We start from the raw sequence: 16050 nt of genomic DNA, 5'->3' as shown, positions 1-16050 counted from the left end.
TCTGTCCCCTGACTACTGCGGGTATCAAAACCCGGTTTCTAGAGGTGAAAGACTGCAGACATACTGCTGTGCCACAGGGAGGGGTGCGAAGTAATAGAAAAAACAAAAAAGGTTGAAACATGTAGGGGATTCTTGCAATAGTGAATGGGATTCACTACAATAGTACTTTTATTAATGTTTTGATGCAAGTTGCATGTTGTTAGTGTTCATGTGTGGTGATTCTTTTATCTTAGGAAGGTAAATATTTCTTACTTAAGAACTTCAAAAATATTTAGCACCTTCGTACGTTGAAGCACGTGTCGTATGTATACAGTATACTAAACATTGGCTTTGAAAGAAGTTGGCTTTATTCTTGTGCTAGTTACACATTCTAAAAGGTTTTTCTCACAATGATATTTCTAAACTTTATCACAGGCACTATTATTGGAATATTCCTTAAAATGTACTAATGTTTTCCTTGTTGCATCGGTAAACAGAGGCTTAGAAATGCTCGAACACTCTGCATTCCCTATTTTTGCTTATAGTATAACAAAAATTTATAATTAACAAATACAATGTACCAAAAGTGGACAACCTGACTTTCGTATTCCATTACAATCAATCAAGGACAAGTTCATAATATTGGCAACGAGTGTCATATATGAATAGCATACACACACAATTTCTATTTTATTTCTGTGGTTTATTGAGCTTGGAAGTGTTTATTTTGTTATCTATATTTCAGTTTTAATGCCATACATCTAAAACAGTGGATATTGACCAATCACTGTTACAAAGCCTTCAATTTACAAATTAAAAAGAAAAGGATGCAAGTTACAGTTTACCTCAGATTTAGTCTAAATTTGAGTTAATTACCAATTGTTATTTTATTAAAATGATATTATTCAGATGTCGTTAACGAAAACGTAGAAAGTTACTACAATACACTATTATACACGTCATCTGGGGCAGTATTCACACTGGGTTCGTTTAAGATGGTCTAACTTCAGTTCCTTTGCTTTGAGGAGTGTGATAATTGTTCAAATTTGTCATGTGAACAAATACGCAGAGTTCATTTGGAAATGAAATAGAGTTCGTGTTCACAGTTCACACGGTGTTTTGTCAGCACTCCCAAATACTTTCTAATGTTCGCTTTAGTTTTGAAAGCGAAACAAGCTTAGTTCTTTTACTGAACGGACAGAAACCACTTCCTCTGATGGACCCAGTTCAGTTTGTTTGCCAATTGAACTTTGTTGTTTACACTGTTCTCCACAAAAACCAAACCGTACTTAGTAGGGAATAAAAGGCCCCAGTGTTAACAGGCCCTTAGTAAGTTGATGAAATATCAGTGAGAAAAATTAAGACCACAGATTGTTTCAACGACCGGTCAATTCTGTAAAAACACTAGATGTGGTTCTTGGCTCATATTCATGAAATAATAATTTCACACAACGTCAGTTCCAAATATAACCTATAATATTTTTTCAGCTTAGGTTCAACTTAGATCTTGGTTTCTGTGCCTTTTGGCTAAATATAGATCGTTAAAACATTATTAAGTCTATTATGGTCCTAAAATAAAAAGTTAACGTTACACTATTTCAAATACTATTTAGATAAAAACGTCTTTAAATCATAAAGAACTCCAGATTTCCTCCGGTAATTTTTTACACTTTATACAAGGAAGAGCATACAGCTATAAAGAAAAACTAATATTTTTTTTCCTAAAAAACCCATAACACCAGTTTATGCTTTGTTTGTAGAAAACAGGTTCTATATGACTGATGTTGCTAAAGGACGACTATCTATGAATTGTTTTACGAAACCAATGTCGTCCTCATGTATTTTCCAAAATAATTTCTGTTTGCCGTGACCCTGAACCTTTTGGGGTCAATAATATATAACGCGTTACGAAACTCCTTTGTCATGTGCTACAAAGTTTCTCTTTAATGTCCACTACTCCCTTTTCTCTCGGAATTTATATTTTCACATATCTTTCCTTTTTCTTTCTGATCACAAATCTTACAACTTTCATACGTTCCTCAGGAAAATGTTTCCTTTATGATATAGAAATTTGGTATATTTCATAACAAATAACAAGTATCAAAAGTAATTCTTAGAAATATTTAATACAATGTCTTGGGTACATTTGGAATGTTTTCTCTTGAGGTCCTTGCTTTAGAAAGTGCATTGAATTGTTAGAAAAGGTTTAGAGAAGGGTTATGTTAAAATCTCTCTTGAAAAATGTATGGATTCCTTTAAACATTATGCGATATATATATTTTGTTGAATTTATTGAAATTAAACATCAATGCACTCTTAATTTTTTCCAAAACTACTTTTGTAAATTAGTCAATATAAATTTAAAACAAAACAGGCATTCACTGGACAATTCACAGAGTAAATATTTAACGTCTAATTCCAGTACGATACTATATATCATATCTAACTTAAAACAAATATATAAGCATTGATGCTGACATTATGTATTAATAATCTAATATTTCAGAAAATATAATGAATAGATTTAATAAAAGCTTATGTACTGATAGCATTTATTTTGATCACTTGAAGATCTTTTGTAAAACTATTTTCATCTATGATACTGGTTGCTTAGCAATCGAGCTTGACACATAAATGAAAAAAAATATTACACAAGAAATTGAAACTGAATTTTTTTGTTTTTTACATTCCACTGAATCAGAGCAACCGAGATCATTCGAGTATACAAATTTTGTTATTCTCCAAGTAGACGTAAGCTTCTAGCATGTTTATCGTCAAATTCTTCTTGTTAGATCAAAGTGTTGCTAATTCTTAATGAACTTCAATTTGTCTTCGCTAGTTCATGCTACTTGTTAGTCTTGTGAAGTTTTGTTTAATTTTAACTATTCTATTAACATGAGCAAACCATTAGTTTTCAAGGTGTATTATATATATGTATAGAAACCAGGACTAACACGTCATGAAGTTAAAATCTAAAATGAAAAATAGCTTGCTTTAGTTATTCCACTTGCCCACGTGTCACGTTCTCATGACGAACACCCATCGTACAAGTAACGATACATCATTGTTATAGCGTTTTGGTTTGGAATCTCTGGGGCGCTCGAACGAAAAATTAAAGTAATATATTTTGTACTCGCTCTCTTCTACAAAATATTGCAATTTTTCTCATTTTCTTTCTTAAATTTCTATTCATGCTTCCTACGGTATATTTTGCCAACGGATATTATTGTTTTTGGTCTTCGTTTACAAATGACTTGAAGGATATTTGCATTTCATGATAAAATGTTCATTTCAGGGTTTAAAAGAAAAATATTTTGCAAGCAGCAATAACAGCTAATGCTTGCAAGAAAGTTAGAACTAATCATATTTAGAAGCATTACATGGAGTTAGACGTATCAGTTGTTTTTTAAACCACTCGAAATAAGTTAAATATTCACATGTAAGCTGAAAAAAAAATTCTCGCGGGTTAATCTGTACTGTATATTAACAATACTATGCTGGAACATTCTCAGTGTTGCATATCACGTGAGGTCACAATTTTAACAAAACACCCCTAACAAAGTTTTAAAAGAAAATGGAATATGTTCTAGTATTCAGAAAGTTAAAATATAAACTTCCAAACAAAGATCATGTTAACAGTAAAATAAGCGTATAATTTAGATTAGATTAAATAAGGTTTTTACGAGTTTTCTTTTTCGAAAAGTGTGAAAACTAGCATATATTTTCTTTAAACTAATATACGAGCATCGATAAATAAACTACTGCATAAATATAAATATATTATATCATGACAAAGGGTAATGAAAATAATTTCGTTTACAATGACCAAGAGTAACAAAAATAAAACAAAACTGGGTTAATATGAAGTAACTAGTAGAGCAACACCAAAAGAAAAAAAAACAATAAATAAACTATTAGTAAAAAACTGAACACAGATTTGAACTGAATTAACCGGCATAAGTACATTGGTAAATTGTGTGCGTGTATTTTCTTATAGCAAAGCCACATCGGGCCATCTGCTGAGCCCACCGAGGGGAAACGAACCCCTGATTTTAGCGTTGTAAATCTGAGGACATACCGCTGTACTAGCGGGGTCCATTGGTAAATCAAATGTAAACCAAGATAAAATGTAACAAAGGTTACAAACAATATATACATTTACTTTTTGTTGTTGTTGAAGAAAACATATGATACAAGAAAGTACTTTATAATTTTCGCGCAAGAGTACACAGAAAACTTTAGTATATATAGGTGTTCCAAATAGCGTGGAAAACACCAACAGCATCGGTGAGATTTGATCGTCACTTTTATAGCCCATCTATGGCCCCAAAGTGCAAAACGCGTTTGTAGCAATGCGCTTGTATTTCACCATCACGTGAGGCCTAATTTGTTTAGTTCCCGTTCTTCTAAGAGATCTGCCATAGCCAAGTGGTTAGGGCACTCGACTCACAATTTGAGGGTCTAGGGCTCGAACCCCCAACACTGAACACACTTTACCTTTTAGCGGTGGGATGTTATAATGTTACGGTTAAATCTCACTTTTCGTTGGTAACCTATGAGTTGATGATGATAACTAGCTGTTATCTCTAGTCTTTCACTGCTTAATTAGAGACGGCTAGGGCACATAGCCCTTGTAGCTTTGTGCGAAATTAAAAAACAAACCAGATCTTCCAAGTAGCACTGATGAGTTACGAGTTCAGCGAAACTGGTCTGGTGCAGTGAAAGTAGCGAATCAAAAATGATAACAAGTTCCTACATCATCTTGTGTTCGTTAAATTCGTGTATTCGTATGGAAAAAAATGGCAAAATATAAATAACCTGTTAATTTTCTAAATAAAATGTATAATTAATTGTGAAGATTAAGCACATGTTATTCAAATACCCAAAACATTTTATGTTATTAATTAATTAATATTAATTTCCTGTTACATTATTAACACGAAGACCAAAAACAGAGTTCAGATAACTGACATTTGTTGAAAAGTTACGATTACCTGGACAAAGTATTTATGTGTGGATTTATTTGTAAAATCCAGAAAGATAAAAACGTATTATTTTTACAAACGCCTAATGAAAACTTGTACAAAAAGTGTTTTTTTTTTTTTCCAGTGTTACAAGCTTTTCTAAGAATTTGAAAAGCGCCTCGAGAATAAACCGAGATCATACAACTGTTTTATAAGTTCAAGCTCCCGGTCAAAATAATCCATAAGTAGATTTTCATCAAATCTGTGTACTGCTCATGGATTATTTCACTGAAAAACTTGCTCTTGGAATGGAGTGGATTAACACTGATAAATTCAGTATCGTGTGAAGCATATCAGAAACTACTGAAAACGGTCATTGGATTTTTAAATTAGTGTTGATAAGTAGGGCTAATATTATACCGAATTTACTTCCTACGTATTTGAATTACAATGCAAGAATTAAGTCCCTTACGTGAACTTCATGTTATGTAGTTTTGATTTTTCTTTCGAAAATAACAGATGCTTGAAAATTCCAAAAACAAGACAAATCTTATAATTGTCCATGGTCTAGATGAGTTTTGTTCAGACAGTATTCAAAATTTAGGTTTAAAAATTGGGTGTATTTTAACTTTACAAGTTGCATTTCGTAACTCTGCACTTTTAATTTGATTTAGTAGTTTCCTGAAATTCATTTAATAATAATTGGAATTTACTGTCGTCAAACTGAGGAATAAGTGAGTTTCTAACTATACCAGAAAGCAATACAAAATTTAATGGTTCGGCATGACCAGGTGGTGAAGGCACTCTACTCGTAATCTGAAGCTCGCGAGTTCGAATCCTCGTCACACCAAACATGCTCGACCTTTCAGCCGTTGGAGTGTTATAATGTTACGGTCAATCCCACTATTCGTTGGTATAAGAGTAGTCAAAGCATTGGCAGTGGGTGGTAATGACTAGCTGCCTTCCCTCTAGTCTTACACTGCTAAATTACACTGCAGATAGCTCTCGTTTAGCTTTGCGCTAAATTCAAAAACAAAAAAACAAATTTTAACCGTAATTGTTTATAAAATTACAGAAATAGAATTATGAAGAGAGTAGCTAACATAAAGTTAAAATGATAGCTGGTTAGTTTCTGTTATTGCTAAGGATATCAAAGATTGTATCTATCACCGCAGTAACAAGACGATCAATTGGTTTCTACTATCTATCACCGGAGTAACAAGAAGATCAATTGGTTTCTACTATCTATCACCGGAGTAACAAGAAGATCAATTGGTTTCTACTATCTATCACCGCAGTAACAAGAAAATCAATTGGTTTGTACTACCTACCACAATGCTAACAATAAAATAAATTAGTTTCTACTACTAACCACTAGAGGAACAAGATCAATCCGGTCATTGTAGAAAGTAGTACTTCACGAAGTATGATTAATTATTGTTCCGAGTACTTCGCTTATTATTACTTTTATCACAAAATAACAACGACAAAATTATCTATTTTAATGCTAACACGTTGTAGCTCTACAACTAATACTACGAAAAACAAGATTACAATATGGAAATTTGTTACCGAAACCTTACCATTTTATGACAGCACTTATCATAACACCCAACAAGTTTTTGTTTTTTTAATACCTGGTAGCTGATTCAGTTTGTCGGTTGGCAAATACATAGGCAATAAAGTCACGCCCAGGAAAATGATGAAGGCTTAAGTACGTCACGTGCAACTGTACAGAGATGAAGCTAAAACAGCTTTTATCCATCTCATTACTGAGAATCAAATCATAATTCACCGGAAAGTGACTTTCGAAAACAATTACATAGACGAGCTGTGTCTATGGAGCAGTGCTGTTGCAGGTTACTGTTTCACTAATGAAATTTATTGAGAATGTATACACGTGGTATTCCGTATACGAGTTTCTGCTTTCCACCCAAAAGGATTAGTTGAACGTTTACTCGCATCACGCTCATCAACGACATATACGTGCGCACAAGTACTCAACAGAGTTAGAAAGTGTATAGCAAATAATTCCCTGTCGGCAGTGAAATTAAAATATTGGAGAAGAAGAAAAAAACAACAACTAAACATGGAACAACTTATGTAAAAATATTATTAATGAAAATGAAGAATCAACTCTTTTTTATCTTAACTTATGTCATTATATTTATTAAAAGAGGGAACTATTGACTTTCTATTGAGTACACCTTCTTGTTACATGTTCATCGTCAGCATTTCTTTCGAAGGGGAGGACGTTTGTGAAATCAACAACACATGTAGGACTATTTAAGCCGGGAGTCAGTAACAGTTGAGTAAATGGTCCATGACAAGGTTCACGTGATGTTTATGAAATAAGGTATAAAACTAAAGAGCTATAAATATAAAATTACAAAGTCACCCTTCGTAGATTTTGCACATCAAAAATGCAGTTAAAATTCAAAAGAAAGTTCGTTATGTTTCAACAACCCCCTCCTTCCCCTGACGATGCCCTCTAACATTTAGATGAAGTTTACGTATTGAACTTAGAATTGTCTTTTGAGTCCTGTTTTTACCCACTTAGTGTTAAAAAAGAAGCATTATAAAACATACACCTTTAAAGTATTCAATATGGATAATGAGTGTTCTTTACCCAGCATTTTCCTTGAAATTAGTATGGACGCAAGTTTTAAATTTCGCAGAAATCCAAGAAATATTGGGAAAACTAGTGCAGTTACAGCGGAGTTTTAGTTGAAACGTATTCGCGAAGGTCAAATTTCTCCTACATCTATGCTAAACTGTGGTTTTATCACACTTCAGCTGCTAATTTAGTCTTACACGAAAGCGTTTGTATAATAATAATCAGACGATATGATCGGAATATATTATACCGTTCGTATCCATCCATTATACTAACATTTCTTCTCAGTCTTATTTGACGTAAAGGTAAATTAAAAATGAAAAAAAATATAGTTGGTGAAAGCATTTCTCCTAAACCTATCGCGTAAAAATAAACTGTACTTGCAGCTACATTATGAACACTACAATCAACAAATTATCATTATACAAATTCTTTGCAAATTAAAATATCTGGGGCTAGCTATAGGACACATACATTAATATGTTACAATGACTTTTCCTAATAGTACATCATATTTTGTAGAGGTTAGGCGATTCTTAAAATAAGAGATTTGAAATATTGAAAGTAAAGAATACATGGAGTTCTATTTTTATCATAAGATTACTGGCATCGTGAATTTACTATAAAATATTTGTTAATGCTTTGTTAGTTCTTCGAAATGCCCCCGATAATGCTATAAAATAATACGTGTGAATGTGTTATTCTTTTTCTTTTGAGAAGGTACACAATATAATTTTCTTTGTAATGGTACCTGTGATAATTATTTGATTTAATTCATTTTAAAAATTCTAGTTTTATTTATTGGTGTTAGATTATTGGTACACAAAGGAAATGCCGGGAAATTAAGGGAAAAATTATTACATGATTGTGAATACAAAAGAATGATTAGGCGTTACAGAGAAGGGGGGGTGCAGGATATCTTGTATAGCGTTCTAGGGGGTGCGAGATAACAATTGTTTTGGCCACCTTCACATATTTTCTTAAATAAATAATTACTGTGAGGGGTGCGAGAACATATTAAAATTTTTAGGGGTGCGGGGCATATAAAAGGTTGGGAACCACTGTGCTAGGGTTTTTAAGGCTCTTGCTCTGGCGTGATGCGTATGATTTTGTGTTCAGTCTCAGTTGATCAACCAGTGAAGAAACGAACATTAAAAACCAGAGCTCATGAACTAAATTTACCATTTGAAATAGTGTTCGATTAAAGTATTTTACAACAGTTTAACCTGAAGTAGCGTTACATGAAATCAATTCCGAAAAGTGATAGAAGTCAATTTAAATCTAAACTTTTATTATAAGATGATAAAGAAAACGCCAGGATACCTAAAAAATGTGTCGTGTTCCGATTGTTTTCATTGCTTAATTTTCATTTTTGTTCGATCTCTTAAAAACCTGCACATTGGTGGTATACATCACGTTATAGTGTTACCAGTACACTTGAAATACGTTGGTAAAATATCTTAGTGTTATGAGTACACTTGGAGTATTTTATAACACTGAAATGCTCGCAATGGTCATTGTAAACAAATGTTTATATCACAGTGTTATGAATAACAGAAAGCATAGGAGGCACATAAAAAACCGTAGATTGCTGTGTCTACTCACTAGTGTTATAGAAGAAAACACCCTGGAGAAAACTGACTACAGAGGTGGCATGTGAACAAAGAACGCTACGACAACACACTAGTGGTATAAAAACAGACTGAACGCGGTGCCTACTAACTGTTGGTAAACAGACATGTTAAAACAATATGAGCGCAACTACAACTTGAAATATTTAAACTGGTGGTGTGAATAAGCGTACGAAAATATACAAGTACTTGTATTAAACACTATTGGTATCATAAAATTTAGATCGTGAAGTGTTTACACTGGTGGTATATAAACTGACCTGTTAGAGCACTGTGAGTACTTGGAATTTTCAATTAGTATTAGGTATTGCCGATATATTGTTGGATTAAAATATATTTTCAAATCAAAAAAGAGACAAGTGTTTCAAAAGAAGTTTTCAAAGTTTATATTTACAAATTTTCCAAAAAGCAGTCACATCTATGAAAAAAATGCTCAACTTGTAGAACATAAAAGCCACATGTGTAAATGTTATCGTAATTTATTTTTACATTTCAGCAACCTCCCATACCTAATGTTAAGTACCACGTTTTGTTTATAATATACAATGTGTACATACTTATTTTGTTTTCAAACAGAATAGTTACGCGAGGTTATCTAAAAGCTATAAGTGATAGGGAAAATTATGTTAAATACACTTTGCTGGTACATACTGCAACGAACTACAACGTTGCTGTTACATGAATGCATTGTCTCATGAGCTATAACGTTGCTGTTAGATGCATATATCTTCTCTCATGGGTTACAACGTTGCTGCTGAATGTATACATTGTCTCATGAGCTACATATACAGTTTTTGCTATATGTAATTTAAAATGAAACATTCTACATAAGAAAAATATTTAGGGTATTAGAAAAAAAAAGATGTAGCGAGATTTTTATTTAAAAACAAAACGTTAAAACAAAATCGATACTCCGTAAAGAACAAGTACATATCTGGAAAAAAAAAAGTTTAATTTAACAAAATTACATACTATATATCTTACATTTACAACCTAATTCCAAAACTCGCATCGAGTCATATATAGAAATGGCTACAGCTATTAAAAGCATACATCAAAATATTATGTATCGATTTACAGTATTTTCATTTCATATTATTAAAATCAAGCTTGTGTAATATATTTCGGTTACCAAATACACATAAATTAGCAATATTCTACACTGCCACTAATTGATCAATTAAACCACTTTTCAGTATTGTCATTCATTCAGCCAAACACTCTGCAATCGTTTGGACCACGTGATTAGATCACTTGACTCACAGTTCACGTGTTCTAATACCAATCCCGCCAAATATGTTCGCCATTTCAGCCGTGATCCAATGTGATGGTCAGTCCTGCCATTCGTTGGTAAAAGAGTAGCCCAAGAGTTGGCGGCGGGTGGTGATGACTAGCTGCCTTTTCTCTAGTCTTTCACTGGTAAATTCGAGGAGGCTAGCGCACATAGCCCTCGTGTAGCTTTGCACGAAATTCAAAACAAACCAACTGTAACCGTTTCCCAGTCACTCTACATGCCCCTGTATAAGTTATAAGCAACTTTCATTTGTCACAGATGCAAACTGTGCTTTTTAGCCTATATAAACAACGATGTCATAACGGTTTACTAGTGTACGAGACAGAAATTACCAATCACGTTCTTATTCAGTGAACTGCAGATAATGATTTAAAATTAGTGACGTTTATTATAGGAACAAACAAGCGATGTGTGAACTTGGACGCGACTAATAATGTTTATTTAAAATAAATTATTTTTTATTTAAACTATAAAAAATATTACTTTCATTAACTTTATAAAAACCTACCAGACGTGAGAGAACTGACCAGTCACTTGTTTATTCTACTGATATTCATTGACAAAGCAGTTAACACTTTCAATAGTAAAACAAATTGTTCGAAGATACGATAAAACGTAGAACACAAGATAACAGTGATAACACCGGCGCACAAGGTACTGTAGTTCAAATATTCATGTTTATACAGAATTAATATACAGCTGCACATATTTGAGCATTAATTAATGGGGCATACATTTAAAGTGAGTATAGATTATTGTTTAAAAATTACTGTTGTGTTCAATTCGGTATACAACGTTTAACTGTCAGGAAATTACGAGTAATTACTTAAATACAAGGACACTTCGAGAGCCCTCTCAGCCCCATACCTTCCTTCTTTCCAGTAACAAAACCCTCTTGCCTCATAGTAAAACGTAATATCCGCCACCAATAAAAGAGTAAATTGGTCTCGACATAACAGTTATCAGAATGAGCATGAGCTGGGATGGTAGTGAACATCACTCTTACAACCCACACATAGGTTTTCCCGCCTATGCTAGTAAAGTATTTAATTATGAAACGTCTCTTTCTTGTTTTGTTATTTCTTTGCGTGTAGACAATAGCGAGCCTAAACCTATACCGTCCAGCTAACAATTTCTGGGTTTTTCTCAAGCACACAAACTACGAGTGACGTTTACTTAACACAAGTAAAGACAAAGATGATGAAAGGTTGTCAGACAATTTTACGAGCTTAGCAGACTCTAAATGTGGGCACAAGTACAGGCAAGAATGACACAAAGTCGACTCATACCTGTATTAAAAACGTTTATCTCTCTGGAAGAAAAACTGGTTACGCTGGTTCAAATAGCTGAAGTGACCATTCGTCTTTTATGATCTCCTTCAAAGGAGGTAGAAACGGTTCTACTCTGTCCTTCTCAAACAACAAAGTGTACAACAGAGATGGGCATCAGCAATACACCAACTGTACAGACCACACGGTATACAACACTGGGAACATGTGGTCGACAGACGACACAGTAGCGTCTTCTGAGCCGTTGTTTGTTAGTTCTAGATTCATACAGTCATTTCATTGGATAAGTTTAGCACGCGCGCAGAACACCTACCAATCAATGGCCTACTGATATTGTGTATCCGGAAGAACCGTTTCTGAAATACAGTTAAACTGCAGAGATAGAAAAAGATAAAAAAAAATGATGAGCTTCGTAGTAAACGTTATACATCAAAGAAAGATGTAATGAAATCCAAACGTAAGTGCTCAACGTGAATTAAGCGTTACTTCCAACATTCTTATTGTATCAAGAAATTCTTACTGTATGTGTAGCAGTAAAGCTTCACGCATAAACTATAAGTGAACTTAGTACTACTGATCGCGTACCTCAGCCACGCATTGTTGATTATATTCACCTCTTAAAAAAATACGATAACGAATCAATAGGTACGTCGTGACCAATGGGCATGGATTATTTTTGGCAAGGCAATGAGGAGTAATATTCTACATATGTCCACCAAGTTTCATCAAAATACGATAGTAATAGAAAATACTGAGTAATAGAACAAAAATAGTATGAAAAATCGGCATCCGTGTTAACAATAGGATTTTTTTCGCAAATTTTCTGCAACCTTGACCTTCTAAAAACTAACCACTTCTAACCTAGGTCGTAATTTAATTGTATATCAATCTTCGTCCAAATCCTTTCATCAGTTCACGAGAAATTCTGTTGACACACACACACAAGGGCGAAAATCACCGTCCACTTTCGGTGACGGAAGTAATAATGCCTGTCTTTCAAAACAAAGTTTCGAAATAAATTTATCACTCAAGTAAGTGATTGTGAAGCAGCTTACTGTTTTGAAATATTATAAACAGATAAGACTTATCTTTTACAAACAACATTGAAATAAGTTAAATACCATAGAGGAGAGATATTATATTCATGACATAGGAAGATTTGGTCAAATTCTTAACGGGTGAACTAAAGGTAAAAAATAAAAAACATTTATTGACCTTCTTTCACTGGTATTGAAATAAAATGTAAGATCATTATGTTGAAATGCCATAAATAGTAAAACAAAATGCCACTAGTATCTAAAACTAGCACAAAGATCAGGTTCTGATTTGCACTCAGTAAGTTGTGTTGTACAGTTGATGGCTGACTCCCGAGAGATTAAGACATTCAATTATTGTGAATGTCATTTTTTATAAAATTTATTCAAACGTCCAATATTCAATAAGTCAATTTCCACGATTACAAGCAATGCTGTAATAAGAAAAAGATGTAATAAGCTAGGAACCAGACGTGTACTTATCTAGTTATATTACAGTTCCATCATTCTTCAAGCCACAATAGAGATATATTCGTGATGATAAGGAAGAAAACCAGAACAGGCTGGAAGTGATAACTGTGTCTTTGCTGGAGCAACCAACAAATCCCTCTAGTTTTACTATCTTGCTGTCGAAACAAACAAAATGTGACTGTGGTACAACGGACGAGCAGGGATATTTTTTGGCTCTGTGTGTCTGTGTGTGTTTATGCTTATGAAAATTTGTTATATTATTTTATAGATCAGAAAAACTTACTGGAAGATAATATATTAGATACTGGTGTAATAAAGTCAAAGTTAAATAGCATAGTATGAAGTGCAATGGAATTTTCAAAATAGCTTTCATATCCGCGATGAAACAAGATAAAGCCAAGTTTTTATGGGAAAGGGGAGCAGGGTAAAAAAAAGAAAATAGGCTGCAAACCATTGTGATCGCTTCTGATAGTTTGTTTCACTTTATACCACTGTGATTCGTGGTAGCGTCTTTATTATTTATACAATTCACGCCATAGAAAATAAGTAATAAAAAAAAAAGAAAGACAAAGAAAAACATTCTAAAGCCTTCTATATGCTAACAATACACTTAGTAATTAACTGACGTTAGCTTTCTAATACACATAGTTCACGTATTATGACGTCGCGTCAGGAATATCATTCTATCCAACAATAACATGGTTCATTGAAAACCTAAGCTTCTCAGAGTTTCAACCAAACGCCACAATAAAAACTCCAGTTCTTTACTAGACAAGAGTTGGCAGTGAGTGCTGCTGAATACTATATATAACCTCAATTAATCAAAAATTAGAAACGACTATACTCAGATAACCATTTATGTACATTTGCGAGAACATTCTGAAAAACAAACAAACCCGAGCAACAAATTATTCCAGATTGCATATTACTAAAAGAAGAAGCAGATGACTTATGGTCAACAGAAACTTTTAACTTGATTTATCTTTTTAGGCTATAATAACCAAAGGAAACCTAAAACACGCATTTTCTTGGTGACAACAACAGAGACCAGAAAACTTATTCTCCTTCCAAACCACACAAACATCTGGAATGCAATAATCCGATTTTCAGAAAATATAGGATTTTCAGTTCTACAGGCTTACGCACAACTAACCAAGAGAAATTCGGTCTCTTGCAATATCATAACAGCCTTATCACCACAACTGTTTGCGAGACTTTATAAAATAAGAGAAACTTGATCGTTTCAGGACTGTTATTTTCACAACATAATATATACAAAGACAAAAAATAGCGTAAACACGAATATCATATAATCAGCAGATTGGACACAACGTCTCACACTAACTAACTCCTACAACAAAGTCTGTAAAAAACTAATAATAATAGCAACTGAACCTTATACCAGGACGTGCCACAAACTCCGAACTTCATTGGGATGTATAGCAAGACTTAGAACAACGTTTAATACCACTGGTTTCAACAGCAGAACGTGTAGTAATGTTTGCCATTAGATGGAGTATCTACAAGAACGTGTAAAAAGGTTTGTCGCTATATGGATTATCCAGTGAAACGTATAACAAGGCTTGCCATTAAACGGATGATTCAGAAAAACGTGTAGCAATGTTCGTCATTAAATGGGTGTTTAATAAAAACGTTTAACAAAGTTTGCCCTAAATTGATAACTAATAAGAATGAGTGACATCGTTTGTTACTTAATGGATGCTTCAGAAAAACATGTAACAAAAGCAAGGTTTATCACTAAATGCATGTTTGAGAAGAAAGTGCCACAAGGTTTACTACTAAACGGATGACACATTATAACGTATAACAAGGCTTGCCATTAAATGGATGATTCATGAGAACGCATTACAAGGTTTATCACTAAATATGTGTTTCAGAAGCACGTGTAACAAGGTTTGCCATTATATCAATGACAGAAGAATATATAGAAAAATTTAATAAAGTTTTGGAGATAACTTGATTAAGTAGGGAAGAAAACGTTTCTTAAAAATATATTTCGATAAGCCTACGTCAGCATCAAGGATTAACTGAAATTTAATTTTAAAGTAGAGGTTACAAAAAGTGGAAGTTTTAGTATTAAAATAGTCACAAACAATGGCAATGTTAACACTAAAAAAGATTTACACAAACTACGTCTAGAATTAGAGCATATAAAAAAGTTTTGTTCTAAATACTTTCTTTAGTAAGACGAATTTCAAGGTTTAGTACCAGTCGGATGTGATATAAACATACATTTGATCTACAGCGTAATATTTTGAAAGTAGTAACACAAAACTGATTCTCCTGCAAAAGGATTAAGTAATGATGCATGGTAGGAATCAATATATGATGTCTGATTGTTTGTATAAAATTGTTTCTAAATAACACATCTAACAGGGTAAATAAAATTAAACCATATTACATGAAATCAATGTGTAATTCTAAGGAACCGTTGGCAATAATCGTAACATGGTGATACATATAGAACCAGAAAGTCCAAGATACTTGTCACTTCCGCCGGTTGAAAACTTCACAGTAAACCCTGAATAAGTATTACTCTGCTACCTGATAAACTACTCTCGGACTTAATTGGCATCTTTTACTTTTTGCCACTTCTATACCCGGTTTTGGTTTCCTTTACAGAGGTCACAGGCTTAGGTTCCTTGTTAAGATTCTGTTAAACTATAATTTTCATTCAAGTATAAGCCAGGTTATTTTATTTTAATATCTGAGAAAGTCCGTTATACATTCAGACACAAATTTTAGACGAA

General features: G+C 33.2%; 1 protein-coding gene across 5 annotated transcripts in view; it reads right to left on the bottom strand.

Annotated features, from left to right (window-relative positions):
- Nucleotides 1-16050, bottom strand: part of LOC143222691 (caskin-2-like) — a 222330-nt gene that overhangs the window by 103243 nt on the left and 103037 nt on the right. The window lies entirely within an intron of this gene.

Source organism: Tachypleus tridentatus, chromosome 8 (assembly GCF_004210375.1).
Source record: "Tachypleus tridentatus isolate NWPU-2018 chromosome 8, ASM421037v1, whole genome shotgun sequence".
In the NCBI taxonomy this organism is placed as follows: domain Eukaryota; kingdom Metazoa; phylum Arthropoda; class Merostomata; order Xiphosura; family Limulidae; genus Tachypleus; species Tachypleus tridentatus.
This window is presented reverse-complemented; position numbering and strand designations above follow the sequence as displayed.